Below are 18,879 nucleotides of genomic sequence, written 5' to 3' on the forward strand. Positions count from 1 at the left end.
TATGCAGCAAACACTTGTATATGCAGATGGAGAATGACTTGATATAACATTGTTTTTGTGCATACTAGATACTGTAGCGGAGAGGAAGCTCTACCGGGTCTGCCCATTCACTTACTATTACTACGTCAACAAACACAGGGATGGCATATTCCGTCAAACATACCTCTCGCTGTCTATCTATCTGTTATCAGACGCCTTAATCTCGTAAGGGATGGCCAAAAACAAATCGCCTCCATGTCGCTCTCTCTCCCCTCATTTCACGGCCCTGCTCTCAGCTCACACACCCCTCTCGCATATGCCTCTCCACTGCATCCCTCCATCTCATCCTTGGCCTCCCCCTTCCTCTCCCCCCCCTTCCACCTCACTCACATACTCTCCTCGTCAGTCTCTCGCTCTCCATCCTCCCCACATGGCCAAGCCATCTCAGTGTGTTTCTCCTACTCCTTCCTACCACATCCACATCTACACTGCAATGCTTCTTCACTTCATTTGTCAGTCTGTTTCTCCATGCAGCTCCACATGCTCCACTCAAATAACTCATTTCCACTGCTCTCATTCTTGACTTGTGTCCCTCCAATAAGGTCCAAGCTTCACTTCCATAGGTTAGAGCTAGTATCACAATACTGTTATGCAGTAACTTTTTCACTTCCATGCTCACTTCTCTGTTTCATATCACTGCTTTCAAGGAACCAACAACCTTTCTTCCTTCTTGTACCCTTTCAAGCACTTCATTCTCTAAACTTCCATCCATACTCATCACACTACCCAAGTACTTAAATGCACTCACATTATCTATTTCCTCCTCATCCAACCTCAATGTACATTCACTGACTTCATTTCTTTCGAAGACCATAACTTTACTCTTCCCTACATTCACCGTTAGATTTCGTTTTTTACACACTCTCCCAAACTCATTCACTAAGCCTTGCAGCTCCCCATCATCTTCACTTAACTATGCAGTATCATCTGCAAACAACAGTACAAGGAGTTTCCACACACTGCTCTCTCTCATTAGGGCCGCTCCAACATCCACTGTCCTACCTTGTATCTCTTTTAACCCCATCCATATACAAATTGAACAACCATGGAGACATGACACATCCCTATTTCAATCCAACCTTCAAATGGAAAAAATCACTCAGTTCACTGTCCACATGCACTGCAGCCTTAGCACCTTCATACATACCCTTCACGACATTCAACAACTTGCCATTTACTTCATAATTGCTTAAGACTTTCCACAGTTCTTGTCTATCCCTGCTTGTTGTACGAGGCGACTAAAAGGGTTGTTGGTGGGTTAGTGCCCCACCCCGTAAAAAGAACTAACTAAAAAAGCGAATAAAGAGCCTCGGACCAGGACGGACCATACGTTGACGACTAAGGAACAGACAAAGGACATTCTGAGAGTGGAAACATGGAATGTGAGAGGAGTGAATATTGAAGTGAAAGAGAGAGAGATTGTTCAGGTGCTTGAGGATGCAAGAGCGGATATATGTGGATTGACTGAAATTAAATGAAAAGGTGAAAGGGTGAGAGAATGGGAATATGGTTTAGGTATATGTGCAGGAGTTAATGAGAATGAGAGGGCAAGAGAGGGAGTATGTCTGATGATAAGCAAGAAGTGGAAGGAGAATACAAGAGAGTATGGAACAGTGGGTGCAAGGATTGTATGGGTGAGGATGAAAGTAGGTATACAAGCGTGGGTGATTGTATGTGTGTATGCTCCGACAGAGGACCGAGTGGCAAGAGTGAAAGATGAGTTTTGGGCGAGAGTATAAGCATGTATGGACAAATTTGAGAGGAGCGAGAGAGTGCTGTTGACTGGAGACATGAATGGCAAAGTTGGGAATGTACGAGTGGATGGAGTGGTTGGTCAGTGGGGTGTGCCAGCTGACGTAGATAGGAATGGTAGTGCTTTGGTGGACATCTGTGCTGGTAAGGGGTTGGCAATAGCCAACACCTACTTTCGACATAAGATGATCCACCGGTATACATGGTGAGTAATGAGGAGGATGGATGGTGAACTTGTTGAACGAAAGGCGATGATAGACTACGTGTGTGTGGATGAGCGAATGAGAAGACAAGTGCTGGATGCAAGAGTGTGGAGAGGTGGGGGAATGGAGTCTCGGACCATCACTTAGTGATGACCAAGGTAAAGCTACAAAGAAAATGGTTGAGGAGATGAAGGGGAAGACAGGAGGAAACAGCTCCTGTGACAAGAGTGGAGAATTTGCAAGATAGTGAGAAAATGGCAGAGTATAAGAGCATAGTAGAAGAAAGATTGGGAAGGTATGAGCTAGAGCAGATGGAAGGGGTGGAAGACGTATGTAAGATATTTACAGAAGAGATAGGTGCAGGGTGTGAGGTGGTTTGTGGAGTGAGGAGGAGATGCAAGGGTGTGCGAGGGACAGCATGGTGGAATGATGAGGTGAAACGAGCTGTGAAACAAAAGAAGAAGGCATATAGTGAATGGTTAGCGAGTAGAGTTAGGGAAGAAGATGAGAGAGAGAAGAGAGAGGTATATGTGAGCAGGAGAAGGGAGGTGAAGAGACAGCTGAAGGAGAGTAAGAAGAAAGTGGATGAAGAGTTTGGGAGGAATCTGAATGTGAAATGGAAGGAGAGTAAGAAATTGTTTTGGAAGGAGGTAAAGAAAGTAAGGCAGTGTGAAAGTGGAAACAGTAGGGGAGTGAAAGATAGGAATAATAGATTGTTGGTGGAGAAGAGAGAGAAATTGAGGAGATGAAAGGAGCACTTAGAGGATTTGTTGAATGTAGAGAGTGACAGCAGTGCGAGTATAAGTGGTTGGGGAATGGCTGGGAGAGGAAGAGATGAGAGGAGGGAGGAAGAGATCAGTAGGACGGAAGTAGTGGAAGCAATGAAGATCAAGTTGGGAAAGGCCCCAGGAATTGATGGAGTGTGTGGTGAAATGCTGAGGTATGGGGGCGAGATTGTTGTGGAGTGGATATGGAAGTTGTGTAGATTGGCGTGGGAAGAGGGAAGGGTTCCAAAAGACTGGAAATTAGGTATAATTGTTCCTTTATATAAAGGAAAAGGGGAGAGAGAAGTATGTGGTAACCATAGGGGTATTTGCCTTCTTAATGTGACTGGTAAAATATATGGTAGAATACTCATTGATAAGGTTAGGCATATGACAGAGGAGCTAGTTGGAGAAGAACAAGGGGGATTTAGGAAGGGAAAAGGGTGTGTAGATCAGATATTTGTTCTAAGATGTTTAGTGGAGAAATATCTAGAAAAGGGAAAGAAAGTGTATGCTGCCTTCATGGACTTGAAGAAAGCTTACGACAGAATAGATAGGCAAGGTATGTGGAAGGTATTAAGAATAAATGGAGTGGATGGGAAACTGCTGAATGCTGTGCAGAGTACCGGTATGTACGAAGGAGCTAGGGCTACGGTGCTAGTGGATGGTGAGCTGAGTGAGTTCTTTGATCTCAATATGGGACTGAAACAGGGTTGTGTGATATCTCCATGGCTGTTTAATAGATACATGGATGGAGTTGTAAAGGAGCTGCAGGGTAGGGCAGTGAATGTGGGGTTGGCTCTAATGAATGAGGGTGAGATTTGGAAGATTCCGGTGTTGCTGTTTGCTGATGATATAGTATTGTTGGGTGAAGATGAATGGGAGTTGCAAGGTTCGGTGAATGAATCTGGGACAGTGTGTAGGAGCAGGAAGCTGAAAGTTAATGTAAACAAGAGTAAAGTTATGGTGTTTGAGAGGAATGAAGTCACAGAATGTACAATGAGGTTGGATGGTGAGGATATGGAGAGTGTGAGTGCATTCAAATATTTGGGTAGTGTGATGAGTAAGGATGGAACTTTGGGGGATGAAGTGCATGAAAGGGTACAGCAGGGAAGGAAGGTTGTTGGTTCACTGAAAGCAGTGATGAAAAATGGGGAGGTGAGTATGGAAGTTAAGAAATCACTGCATGATAGTATTGTGATCCCTACCCTAACGTATGGAAGCGAGGCGTGGACCTTGCAAGAGGGGAACAAGTCAAGAGTGAGAACAGTGGAAATGAGTTACTTGAGAGGAGCATGTGGAGTGACATGGAGGGACAGGTTGACGAATGAAGAAGTGAAGGAACGTTGTGGAGTGGATGTGGATGTGGTTGAGAAGATTAGGAGAAATACACTGAGGTGGTTTGGACATGTGGAGAGAATGGAGAATGAAAGACTAAGAGAGTATATGTAGGTGAGGTGGAGGGAGGGAGAGGGAGGGGTACACCGAGAATGAGGTGGAGGGATGGAGTTGAGAGGTATATGAGGGAGGGGGGGGGTGAGCTGGGGGGAGGGTAATCAAATGGTGGGTGACAGAGCGACTTGGAGGCGTTTGTCTGCGGCCACCCTTTGTGGGATTAGGGCGTCGGGCTATAGATAGATAGATAGATTGTCTATCCACCCTGTCATATGCTTTCTCCAACTCCATTAACCCCTTAACCGCGGGGATGTCGGAAGTTTGCCGTGCGTGTCCTGTGGGGATAATCTCGCTCCAACTGACTTTGTAAAATTATTTGCCAAAAATCAGTTATTAGTCCTAGAATATTGTAATTAAATAAGCCTATGGCACATACCTTCAGCTTTCCCATGGGATGTTTGTTGAGTCTTCATCGCCTACCGTAGGCCCTGTGAAGACTTCTGAATTTGGGTAACGAAGTCTCCACTTTACACTTCCCGATACCCCATAATATGGTTATCTATCTACATCTATTGCCAGACGCCTCAATCCCTTTTGGGGTGGCCACAAACAAATCGCCTCCACGTCGCCCTGTCCCCCGCCATTTCACTGCCCTGCTCCCAACTCACACACCCCTCTCTCATATACCTCTCCACCCCATCCCTCCATCTCATCCTCGGCCTCCCCCTCCCTCTTCCTCCCTCCACCTCACTCACATACACTCTCTTCGTCAGTCTCTCACCCTCCATCCTCTCCACATGGCCAAACCGCTTCAGTGTGTTCCTCATAACGCTTCCTATCACATCCACATCCACACTACAACGCTCCTCTATATCCTCATTCGTCAGCCTGTCTCTCCATGTGACTCCACAGGCTCCTCTTAAATAACTCATTTCCACTGCTCTCACTCTTGTGTCCTTCCAACAACGTTCAAGCTTCACTTCCATACGTTAGAGTTGGTATCACAATACTGTCATGTAGTAACTTTTTCATTTCCATGCTCATTTCCCTGTTTCTTATCACTGCTTTCAAAGAACCAGCAACCTTTCTTCCCTGCTGTACCCTTTCAAGTACTTCATCCTCCAAACCTCCATCCTTACTCATCACACTACCCAAGTACTTAAACGTACTCACATTTTCCATTTCCTCACCATCCAACCTCGCTGTACATTCACTGACTTCACCTCTCTCAAAGACCATCACTTTACTCTTCCCTACATTCACTTTTAGATTCCGTTTCTTACACACTCTCCCAAACTCATCCACCAAGCCTTGCAGCTCCCCTTCGTCTTCACTCAACAACACAGTATCATCTGCAAACAACAGTACAGGGAGTTTCCAAGCACTGTCCTCTCTCACCAGGGCCACTCCAACATCCACTACCCTACCTTGTACCTCTTTTATTACCCCATCCATGTACAGATTGAACAACCATGGAGACATGACACATCCCTGTTTCAACCCAACCTTCAAAGAGAAAAATTCACTTAGTTCACCATACACACGCACTGGAGCCTTAGCACCATCATACATACCCTTCACAGCATTCAATTGACAACTTCCCATCTACTCCATATATTCTTAATACTTTCCACAATCCATGTCTATCCACCCTGTCATATGCTTTCTCCAAATCCAATTAAGCTGCATTCAACTTCTTTCCCTTCTCTAGAAACTTTTCCACTAAAGATCTAAGAATGAACATCTGATCTGCACAACCTCTTCCCTTCCTAAAGCCTCCCTGTTCTTCTCCAACTAATTCCTCTGTTCTTTCTCTAACTCTGTCAATAAGTATTCTACCATACACTTTTCCTATTATACTAAGAAGACAAATGCCCCTATGATTTACACACACTTCTTTTTCCCCTTTCCCTTTGTACAAGGGAATAATTATACCTGACTTCCAATCCTCCGGGACTCTACCTTCCTCCCTGGCCAATCTGCACATCTTCAACATCCATTCTACTACTATCTCTCCCCCATGCTTCAGCATTTCACCACATACTCCATCAATTCCTGGGGCTTTCCCCAATTTAACTTTCTTCATTGCTTCCACAACTTCTATCCTACTGATTTCTTCCTGTCTTCTCACCTCCCTCCTTCTCCCAGCCATTCCCCAGCCACTTATACTCGCATTACTTCCATCCTCTATGTTCAACAATTCCTTAAAGTGTTCTTTCCATCTGCTCACTTTTTCTCCCTTCTCCACTAGTAATCTACCATTTTTATCTTTCACTCCCTTGCTAACCTCACTTCCACCCTGTCTTACTCTCTTCACCTCTTTCCAGAACATTTTCTTAGCCCCTCCACTTTACACTCAAATTCCTTTCAAATTCCTCATCCACTCTCCTCTTACTCTCTCTTACTAATGTTTTCACCTCTCTCTTTCTTTCTACTTATAATTCTCTCTTCCGCCTCTCAACTTCTTCCACGCCCCTATTTCTCATCTATTCATTGTATGCTTTCTTCTTTTGTGCCACAGCCTGTCTCACCTCTTCAGTCCACCACGCTGTTCCTTGCACCCCCTTCCGTCTTCTCTTCCTCCCACACACCACATCACATGTTGCACATATTTCTTCTGTAAATATCCTGCACACACCTTCCATGTCTCCCATCTGCTCCAATTCATATTTGCACAATCGTTCCTCCACTTCTCTCTTATACTCTGCCTTTTTCTCATCCTCTTGTAACCTTTCCACTCTCCTTGCAACTACTCTTTCCTCTCGTCTTTCCCTTCTTCTATTCCTCCATCTTTCTTGGATCCTAATTCTGGCCACCACCAAGTAGTGGTCAGAAAGTCCACTCCCCCAACCTCTATAAGCTCTTGCATCCATTACACATCTTCGCATCCTATCATCCACACACACATAATCAATCATTGCCTTCCTTTCATTCAGTTCACCACCCACCCTTCTCATCACTCGCCATGTATATCTGTGGATCATTTTATGCCTGAAGAGGGTATTGGCTGTCATCAACCCCTTCCCAGCACAAATGTCCACTAACGCACTGCCATTCTCATCTATCTCAGCAGGCACACCCAACTCACCAACTATTCCATCCACCTTCACATTCCCTACTTTACCATTCACATCACCGATCAAAAACACTCTCTCATTCCTTCCAAACTTTTCCATGCACACTTCCACATTTGTCCAGAACTCTTCTCTCACTCTGCTAGCACGATCTTGCGTTGGCACATACACACACACAATCGCCCACATTTGTATTCCAGCTTTCAACTTTTACCCACACTATCCTTGACCCAACTGATCCATACTGTCTTATTCTCTTCTTCCATCTTTTACTCACAACTATACATACTCCTTCCTTTGCCCTCTCATTCTCACTTACTCCTGCATATATACCCCATCCATACTCCCATTCTCTCACACTTTCTCCTCTCCATTTTGTTTCAGTTATTCCACATACATCCACTTTCGCACCCTCAAGCACCTGGACAATCTCTCTTTCACCTCATCATTCGCTCCTCTTACATTCCATGTAGCCATTACCAAGTCCTTTGTCCGGTCCTAGGTCGTCATCGTTAGGTCAGTCCTTGTTCGAGGCTTCTTGTTTGTTTTTTTAGTTGGTTGTTTTCCGGGGAGAGGCACTAACCCTCCGCCAACCCTTTTAGTCGCCTTTTACGACAAGCAGGGATACTGGGGGAGTATTCTTGAAAAAAGAAAAAAGAAAAAAAAAACTACCCCAGGGGGGTAGGTTATCACTGCCTGATATTATAAATACAAACACTATTCTATGAATTCAAGTCGTTTGGAATCCATATTCCAAAAATAAAAAAAAAACTGTGAAAGCAAAGTAAACTACGAGCGCATACGAGCTTTCCACTCAGGCTTGTTCCCCGATGGTATTCTGAGGCGGAGCTGTCATTTATTATTCATAAACACACTCACACTTTATGTTCCTAGCACTTTATTACACCTATTTATATATACGGTATTTATCCATAAGTTTCTTTCAGTACTAGTACCAGGTAGTTTATTTACACTCCAGGCATTTACTTTCTCATTCAGTAAACTAGCGTAGAGAGTGAAAGTTTTCACTTTCGCTTTCATTACTCCAAGTATTTATACATGCTAGAGCAAAGCTTTCACTTTCACTTTCATTACTCCAAGTATTTGTACTCGTATTCTTATATTACTACTCATTTACATTTCTATTTACATTCTCTATTTTATTTACATTATTTACATTTATATTTTATTTACACTATGTTATGCACTGTCACTTGCAGTAACTTATAAAACTATTTTCCATTGTTCAGTTATATTTACATTCACTGCTTTCACTTGCTATTTACACATTATTTACATTTCCACTTGTACTATTTTAGAATCATCAGAAAGATCGTAGTCACTGTCCTTCATTATCATTGATATATTACCCAGTTCACGTTCCACAGCAGAGTCACTTAGCCCTTTACCCCTTCTCACATGAGGTTTAGTGGGGGTAAAGGTCACAGGGAGGCGCGAATCGGACATAACCTCGCCTTCAAAGACGACAGTAAACTGAATGATGTGGCCTAGGGGCAGGGAAGGGTTGACAACGTCAGCATGGTGACAGCTGCTAATTTATATGCTATAAATTGATTGGCAGGAAATCTAGACAATACATATTAAATTAGGTAGTTCCAGGTGAATGAAAATATCTCTTAGGCTTCTCCCTTCCTTTCTTATATATTTTTGTTACAAGAATAGGTCATGCAGCATATTTCAAGGGTAAATAAACAGGGAAAATTAGCGAACGAGTGCACGTGGGGTGTTGCCATGTAATAATTATCCCATTCCAGGCATATGGCGGTATCATTTATCTTCTCTCTTTCTTTTATATATTATTATGTATAAAAATAGGGCATAGGGCACATTTCAATGGATAAAATGAGTGGAAAAATCCTTCCAGGATTTGTGTAGCGCAGCGCGCTGGACAGGTGGGAGGAGAGGGTAACGGAGGGGAGGTAAGGAGGGGAGTCAAGGACAGGGGGAAAAATGGCTAAATTATCAACGGTGGATGGGAGTGCAGATGACATTAGCAGAACTGAGTATAGCTGGACACTGGTAGTACTGATAGATGATACAAGCCACCACTTGAAAGCCTGGGCGAATTCAAAATAACACAGAATTACAAAAGTTATGCCCCGCAATATGATCCCTTGCTCCCAAGTGTCACGAAAATGATGCCCAGTGGTTAAGGGGTTAAGGCTGGATACAGCTGCTTTCCCTTCTCTAGAAACCTTTCCATTAAAGGCCTAAGAATGAATATCTGATCTACACAATCTCTTCCCTTCCTAAAACCTCCCTGTTCTTCTCCTGTTCCTCTGTTATTTCCCTAACTCTGTCAATAAGTGTCCTACCTTATACTTTCCTATTATGCTAAGAAGAGAAATGCCCCTATGATTACCACACCTCTTTTTCCCCTTTTCTTTTGTACAAGGGAATAATTATACCTGATTTCCAATCCTGTGGGACTTTACATTCCTCCCAGGCCGATCTGCATATCTTCCACATCCATTCTATTACTATCTCTCCCCCATGCTTCAGCATTTCACCACAAACTCCAACAATTCCTGGGGCTTTCCCCATTTTGACTTTCTTCATTGCTTCCATAACTTCCATACAGCTGGCCCTCCATGCCGTCTCTTCTCCCAGGGCTGCATATCAACACCTTGTTACACACATACTCCATCAATTGGCCACTGTCCGTGATTGTTCGCTGATCGTGCACTTTCTGTGGATTCCCTCTAATATTGGTCTCACAGCCAACAACACCGCTGACCTCCTTGCAAGAACTACCTATGGACTGGATCCGCCTGCTGTGGATGCTACTAATGCCTCCCCCATTTGCTACAGGCAGATAATACACAGAGCAGCCCACTCCCCTATTCTCCACCGCAGAAGTGCTGCGAGAGCTCACAGTGCATCCATCCAAAATTATGACCACTTTCTTTCTCGTCCCCATAGATATCATTGCAGTGGTCTTATGGTTCGCTGACATAATGTGGGGTGTACCCGCCTCAGACTGGGCTACTGACCTGTGTGGCAGGTGGCTGGGGTGGGCAACACACCTCATTTCTCCTCCTGTAAGCCGAGTGACACAGCCAATGCCAATACCCTTACCATTATTGCCTGCAATGTCCACTTGTCTCTGATTTAATACCACACGGACTCACATTAGTGGACACTTGTAAACATTTGTTGGAAGATGATAAATTAGATGTTATTCTCATGCATCATCCACACTTTGGTGGGCGTTAATTTGTTGTAGCTAGACAGCGTGTCCTGCGTGGCACAAGTTCCCCTGTACTCACCTCCCATATGGCCGCATGGCACTGTACTAGGTTTGCTGCCTGCAGGCGTAAAAAATTAATCAAATCAAATCAAATCCTACTGATTTCTTCCTCTCTTCTCACATCCCTCCTTCTCCCAGCCATTCCCCAACCACTTACACTCGCATTACTTTCATTCTTTATGTTCAACAATGCCTTACCGTGTTCTCTCCATCTGCTCATTTTTTCTCCCTTCGCCATTAGTAATCTACCATTTTTATCTTTCACTCCACAACTAGCTTCTTTAACTCCCTGTCAAACTCTCTTTACCTCTTTCCAGAACATTTTCTTACATTTCCTCCACTGTACTCTCAAATTCCTTCCAAATTCCTCATCCACTCTCTTCTTAATCTCTCTTACTAAGCTTTTCATCTCTCTCTTCCTCTCGACATATAACTCTCCTGTCTTTCAACTTCTTCCACACCCCTGTTTCTCACCCACTCACTGCATGCTTTCTTTTTTTGTGCCACAGCCTGTCTCGCCTCTTCATTTCAATGTGCTGTTCCTCGCACCCCGTTTCATCTTCTCTTCATCCCACACCCCACCTCACATACTGCACAGATTTCTTCTGTGAATATCTCGCACACACCTTCTACATCCTCCATCTGCTCCAAATCATATTTACCCAATCGCTCCTCCACTGTCTCCTATATTCTGCCTTTTATCCTTCATCTTGTAACCTTTCCACCTTCCTTGTTAGAACTACTTCCTCCTGTAGTGCCACACATTTGATATTCATGTATGTGTTTAGAAGTACTGTAATTTTTAAGTTAGATAGGGTGTAACCTGAATATTAGTCTATAAATTCCTATCCTAAGTAGTAATTCATATGTTAATGATTAATATAGGGCTAACTCTATTTTTATATGTATGTATCTCTATATCTATGCAGTGGGTGATGTAATTGTGGATGTTGAGCTATGGGAATTCCTCGTCTGGTCAAGTAATGAATAGCAGATGCGAGCAGCTTTTCCTCTTCCTTTGTGCGTCGCTATTGGGTGCCGAGTTTAAACCTTAAACAGAATAATGATGAATATACAATTCTTTCCGTAACCTAGTTGTGAAATGTTTACTAATGAAGCTGCTAGAACCCAAATATGTAAGATTAACAGTCCAAAAGGCCTAAATAATGTCATTTGTGAGGATTTAAAGGTCCCATTTGTCTTGGCCGTCACTAGATGGCATGAGGTGCCTTAAAATTCAAAGTGAAATAGTGATAGAATCAGTATCTAAAGTAAGTATGGAATAAATCCCAAATTTTCCCCAGTTCAATCAAAAGTCCTGGCGTCATGGGTACACTGCTAAATAAATTGTAAAGAGAATTGAAACGCACCATATTTCAAAAACACCACCTCATTTGACTTAGCAGTGGTGTCGCTAGCGAGCTCACTCGAGGCCCAGATGTCGTATATAATGGACGTTCGTTCAGGTGAGTCGTCTACATTTCTCCTTCTCCCCCCCTCTTTTTCTTTGTTTAATCCTTACTTGTCATGGACTATATGAAGTAATATTGTTGAAAATTTAACGTAGACACTCGAGGCCCAGACGTCGTATATAATGGATGTTCGTTCAGTCCTCAGACTCCGGTGACGTCCGTGTGAATATGAGACCTTCCCATAGTATTGTCCAAAGACTTGAGCATACACACATTACACCATCCATGAATTATTATATAAACCAAATGTAATTGTAATATTATTATTGATCTATCAAGTGAATATTATTTTGTAAATAAGAAAATAGACATTTGGAAGTGATGTAATCTGGTAATGGAAGAACGAAATTCAAAACCATTAACCGTTTTCTTTCTTGTAACTAAGGTTAGGAAGTTCGGAGCGTGGAAGGGAACTTAGCGCCTGTGAGCAATGATGTAATTTTTGAAATGAACCTCGAGGCTAAACAAGCCCGAGTGATTATGTATTCTTAGTGCTTATACAATGTCTGAATAGTACCTCAAGGCTAAACAAGCCCGAGTGATTACGAATTCTTAGTGATTATGTTTTTTTTTTTATTATTCCTCGAGGCTAAACCAGCCCGAGTGATTATGCATTTTTAGTGATTATATAGCAATGATGATTCTGAACTGTAAATAGTCCTGAACCGATATTGGATTCTAGAGAATTACATGATGAGAGTATATTATATGGATGAAAATGAACACGAGTAATCATTCTTATTGGTTCGAGGCTATGCCAGCCCGAAAAGATAGCCCATGCTCATAAAAAGATCCCTGTCTTGAGGCTATTGTTGAGCCCAAGAGCAACTGACAAAAAGAAAGTAAAGTACAATAACCTCATATATCGTTGGTATGTATCAAATTGTTTCGCCTGGTAATAATGTTAGAGGAATGATCATCCAAACCATGGTCTTAATGTACAATCTCTCATACTACAAAGGGTCATGTAATTAAAAATGTTTTGTGGAAATTAGCATAAAATTATTAGAGTAAAGTATATATCTTTTCTTATTTTCTTAGTGTACCTAATCAAGGGAATTAAGTCCTCAAGCCTATTCACTCCCCTTTCAATTCGAGATTCCTTCGCTGAGGGAACGACGACCACCTGTGATACTGATTAAATCTAAGCTCAGCCAAAAAATTACAAACGCTACCACAATTCTTTTCTTTTCTTAAATATTTACCATTTACTATACTAAGTCGAGTACCACCTGAATTATCCATGAGTAAGTTAACCAGTACCAACAACAGGTAAGAATATAAATATATCCGTCATTACACTGACTGAAGTATACTGGTGGGATAAATCACCCGGTGTCAACCGGTGGGATAAAATATCTAGCATTACACTGGATGAACAATAACGGTGGGGATAGTAAAAATTCTTACCGTTACACTGGTGTCAACCGGATTGTGGGGATAAAATTCCCAGCTTTACACTCATATCCTTCCCTTCTTCTATTCCTCCACTTCATTTCAACCTTGACTTTCACCACCACCAAGTGGTTGTCAGAAAGTCCTCTCCCCCAGCCTCTATATGCCCTTGCATCCATTACACACCTTCTCATTCTTTCATCCACACACACATAATCAATCATTGCTGTCCGTTCATTCAGTTCACCACCCAACTTTCTCATCACTTGCCATGTATGCCTGTAGATCATATTGTCTGAAGAGGGTACTGGCTATCACGAATACCCTCCCGGCACAAATGTCCACTAGAGCACTGCCATTCTCAATCACTTTTATGCACACCCCACTGACCCACTATTCCATTTACCTTCACATTCCCTACTTTTCCGTTTATATCTCCAACAAAAAACACTCTCTCTCTCCTCTCAAACTTCTCCATGCATGCTTCCACATTTGTCCAGAACTCTTCTTTCACTCTGCTTGCACAATCTTGCATTGGCACATACACACACACACACAAACTCCTGCATTTGTAGTCCAACTTTCAATCTTACCCACAAAATTCTTGAGCCAACTGATCGATACTCTTTGATATTCTTCTTCCATCTCTTGCACACAGCAATATACACTCTTTCTTTTGCCCTCATATTCCCACCCACTCCCGTGCATATACCCCTTCCATAATCCCATTCTCTCAGACTCTCACCTCTCCATTTAGTTTCAGTTAATCCACATACATCCACTTTCGCACCCTCAAGCACCTGGACAATCTCTCTTTCACCTCATCATTTACACCCCTTGCATTCCATGCCGCAATCCGTACCATGTCCTTTGTTCGGTCGTTAGTAGCTGTAAAAACTTCATTAAAATATATTCATTATTAATGATTTTAGGCTTCTAGCTAATACCTGCAATGGTATTTACAATATAGGGAATATTATTGGTGATCTATTCACAGTTCTTCTTGAGCGTGCATCCGCCACGGCAAGCAAAGTGAAACATGGGTGGTAAGCAGGTTTTTAGTAATACGATAACACAACCAAGCATGTTCATTTGGCTTTCCTGAAGAGGACCATATAATTACATTTCTTATGCTAAGTCTTCGTCAGTCTGATCTATTCTGGGGGTCGTGCTGGGGAGGACAACGATGAGACGGGATAGATCAGGGAGTGAGGGGGAACAAGTGAGATGATGTGACAGGCTAATAAGAGGGAACAACGGAGGATTAGGGAAGGGATAGGTGTGAAAACTAATGAAATTGAAGGGGGAGGGGACCTGAAATGGGGTTGGGAAAGGGGACCAGAGATATTGTGAAAGATTCGTCTGGCAGGGTGTTGGAAGGGTAAGGGGAAGTGCGGGGCTGGATGGAGCTGAGGGGGCAGATGGGAGCTGGGGAAAGGGAGGGGGGCTGAGTGGAAAAGGAACTGAGGGGGAATGGAAACAAAGCTGATCTGATAAGGAACCTGAGGGGTCTGAGCGGGGAGAAAATGGTGTCAAAAGCGACCTAACTTTGGGGGCGGGGGGAAGGAACTAAGGGAGTAAAAGAGAACACAGGAGAGCTACGGGAGAGAAATGGCTGACAGGGGAAGAGGGCAGAAAAGGCTAAAAAGGGCCGAGGAGGAGGGGAGCTCAAGGGCGTTGACCACTAGTTTGGACCCAAAAATATGTTAGCCATCGGGCAACAAACAGGCGATTTTTTTTTTTACCATATAACAACAAATAATATCTTTCCTTAAAATTTTCTTCGAGAGATGTGAAGTCAGTGAATGTACACTGAGGTTGGATTTGGAGGAAACAGAAAATGTGAGTATGTTTAAGTATTTGGGTAGTGTCATGAGTAAGGATGGAAGCTTGGAGGGTAAAGTGCTTGAATGGGTACAACTAGGAAGAAAAGTTGCTGGTTCTTTGAAAGCAGTGATAAGAAAAAGAGAAGTGAGCATGGAAGTGAAAAAATTACTACATGACAGTATTGTCATACCAACTCTAACGTATGGAAGTGAAACTTGGACCTTGCTGGAGGAACAGAAGTCTAGAGTGAGAGCAGTGGGCATGAGTTATTTGAGAGAAGCATGTGGAGTCACATGGAGAGAGTGTATGACAAATGAGGATGTGAAAGAGCGTTGTGGTGTGGATGTGGATGTGATAGGAAGCTTTAGGAGAAGCACTTTGAGGTGGTTTGGCCATGTGGAGAGGGTGGATAGTGAGAGACTGACGAGGAGAGTGTATGCGAGTGAGGTGAAGGGGGGGAGAGGGAAGGGGAGGCCAAGGATGAGATGGAGGGATGGAATGGAGAGGTATATTTGAGAGGGGGGTGTGAGCTGAAAGCAGGGCAGTGAAATGGAGGGGGACAGGGCGACATGGAGGCGATTTGTTTGTGGCCACCCTTACGGGATAAGGCATCTGGCAATAGATAGATAGGTATATTTTTCGAACGGAAATGCATTTGTGTAGTGAAAAACGTAGCAACAGCCACCTTTATCTGGCACAAAATGATTCGCAGATACACATGGCAGATGATGAGGGCGTTGGGTGGTGAAATGAATGTGTGTGTGTGTGTGTGTGTGTGTGTGTGTGTGTGTGTGTGTGTGTGTGTGTGTGTGATCGAATAAAATCTGTGTTGGACACGAGAATGCATGGAGGTTGGGGGAGTGTATGATCTGATCATTCCATCGCAGTGTCTAAGACAAAGGTACAAAAGTGCTGGGTGAACAGAGATAGCGAAAGACAGGAGGATGCAGTTTTTGCATCGAGAAAGTTTGCGCTGCAGAAGGGAAAAAAAAAAGGAAAAAAAAGAAAGCAAAATCAAGACTGAAGTGGAGGAGCGGCTGGGTGTTTGTAGATATGATTTAAAGCAGCTGGAGGGGGTGGAAGGCATTCAGTATGTAGGATAGTGTGTTAAGTGAAGAGAAGACGTAAGTCAGTGAAGAAATACAGCATTTTGGAATGAGAAGATGAAACGAGGTGTGGAAGAAAAGAAAATATACAGTACAGTGACTGGATGGGAAGCAGATGACTGGGAGGTATGGAGAGATGGGAAAGTGTGCTCTTTTGTGAGAAAAGAGGTGAAAAGACTAGTAAGAAACGGTAAGAAAGACTGAATGGGGAGTTTGGAAGAAGTATGAGTGTAAACAATGGGACGGTAAGAAACGGTTTTGGAAGGAGGTAAAAAAAGTAAGACAGGGTGATATGGGAACTAATGGCGGGGTGAGAGAGAAAAATGGGAGAAGGTTGTGTGTGTGAGAGAGAGAGAGAGAGAGAGAGAGAGAGAGAGAGAGAGAGAGAGCGCATTCTAGGAAATTCATGAGTATAAAGTTTCGCAAGTACAAGTTGCTGGGGAATTAGACAGACGAAAAGGTAAGAAGAGATCAGTAGCATGTTGTCGAAGTTGATCAGTCCTGGTCTGTCTGGTCGAGAAGACTCGTCAACTGCATGCATGCAGCTGCCTTTGTATGGCTGTCGGATTAAATGGACTAATGTCCCCTTGCGGTTGACATCACCCTGCTACAGCAAGGCATGGGAAAAAGTGTGGAATGTTGGTTTCTGGATGGACATCGCATTTGCGTCTCTTCACCCATCTTGCATCGGCACCATGAAAGGCTCCACATCACCCTATGACATGGTTTATGGTTACCACTCAGCACTGAATATGGTTTCCTGAGTTACATGACGTACATCAATAGGCTTGTCACTGAGCGTAGAGCCACCTGAAGTGGAAAGAATAGTATTAAAAAGCAACAAGGAGGAAAGGGAGGAACAGGATGAGGGGAGAGACAAAGAGATTGAATGATAATTATGAAGAAACAAGTAGGCAGCATTACACTAAATGAGTGGATGATGTTCGCCATCTCCTGCCACTATCAGTAGGATGTAGGTATCTTATACAATAATGAAAGTCAAATGAGGAAAGTCCCAGGAATTGGTGAATGGTGTGGGGATATGTTGAGATATGCAAGAGAAGTAGTTGCAGAATACCGTAAATATGGAGGGTGCAGACTGACCTTGTAGGAAGGCAGAGACCCGGAGGATTAGGAATCGGGTATTACGGTTCCCCTATACAAAGGCAAAAGGGAAAGAGAAGTGTGTAAAAATCAAAGGATACTTGTCTTCTCAATGTAATAAGAAAAATACAAGTATATGGTACGGTGCCTGTCATGAGTTAAGGATATAACTATGGAATTGGCTGGGGAAGGACAAGGGTTTTCAAGGAAGGAAACTGATTGTGTGAAGTACTTGGAAAATGTATGAGCAAAGAAAAAAAAAATTATACAAGCAATCAAACAGTCTTACACACAAATTGTGTAAATGATTAAAAAGGCCATATGTATATAAATAAATATATATATATATATATATATATATATATATATATATATATATATATATATATATATATATATATATATATATATATATATATATATATATATATATATATATATATATATATATATATATATATATATATATATATATATATATATATATATATATATATATATATATATATATATATATATATATATATATATATATATATATATATATATATATATATATATATATATATATATATATATATATATATATATATATATATATATATATATATATATATATATATATATATATATATATATCTTCAGCTTTAGTTACTTGAATGATTGATTGTCAGTGCTTTTATCATAGGGCAGAAAGGCGATGAAGTGCTTTAAAACTATACTAGAGTGAATGTTGTGAAAAATACTCGCTTACTCTCGGAGCGAACGCCTGGGGGGGGGGGGGCATAGCCTCACTAACCTCCCGGTTCCACCCACATGGACCCTCTGTACCGGCCTTTGGGTACCCACTCTTCCCCACCCCCTCTTCCAGAGTATCTCCAGACGGAAACGATCTACTTGTTCAAGCCATGAGTTTCGCAGCTTTCCCCCTGGTCTTCACTCCAGTTGATTCTTTGAGATATCACCTTGTTGGCTTAATAAACCTCAGGGGAACGCCTCAAGTGTCCATATAGCTTGAGTTGGCATTCTCATAATATGTCAGCAATAGGCCTCCAGTAAGCCTCATCGACTAATCACTCGTTACACGGCTTGTTGTACCAGCGATATCCCATGATCTTGCAAAGACACTTGGTACCCATGGCATCAACCTGCCACTCGAGTGTACTATAAAGCGTTCATGTCTCACAGTCATAAGGTAAGCCTGCAAAAACCAGCGAACTGAAGATGCGGATTTTCATCTTTCAACACAAATATCGACAACGTCAGTTGCTCGAAATGGCACCATGGCCAGACCAGAGCGATGAGGCGTCTCATCATCCAACCTACCTTTGTTAGGGATCACACTACCAAGATAAATGAAACTTTCCAAGACTTGTATGTCCTCTCTATATGCCTGAGCAAATTGTACTGGACCTTGCTCTTAATAAGGAGACCCTTATTACCTCCGCAAAGATTATGTTTTCACACCTGTCCGTTT

The 18,879-nt window shown here is 42.5% G+C and overlaps 1 protein-coding gene across 1 annotated transcript in view; it reads right to left on the bottom strand.

Annotated features, from left to right (window-relative positions):
- The window catches only part of LOC145411622 (glutamate receptor 1-like), an 863,839-nt gene that overhangs the window by 482,831 nt on the left and 362,129 nt on the right, over positions 1 to 18,879 (bottom strand). The gene's annotated exons all lie outside the window — the stretch shown is intronic.

This window comes from Coenobita brevimanus, chromosome 90 (assembly GCF_032717465.1).
Source record: "Coenobita brevimanus isolate Jiangsu-jjx chromosome 90, ASM3271746v2, whole genome shotgun sequence".
Classification (NCBI taxonomy): Eukaryota; Metazoa; Arthropoda; class Malacostraca; order Decapoda; family Coenobitidae; genus Coenobita; species Coenobita brevimanus.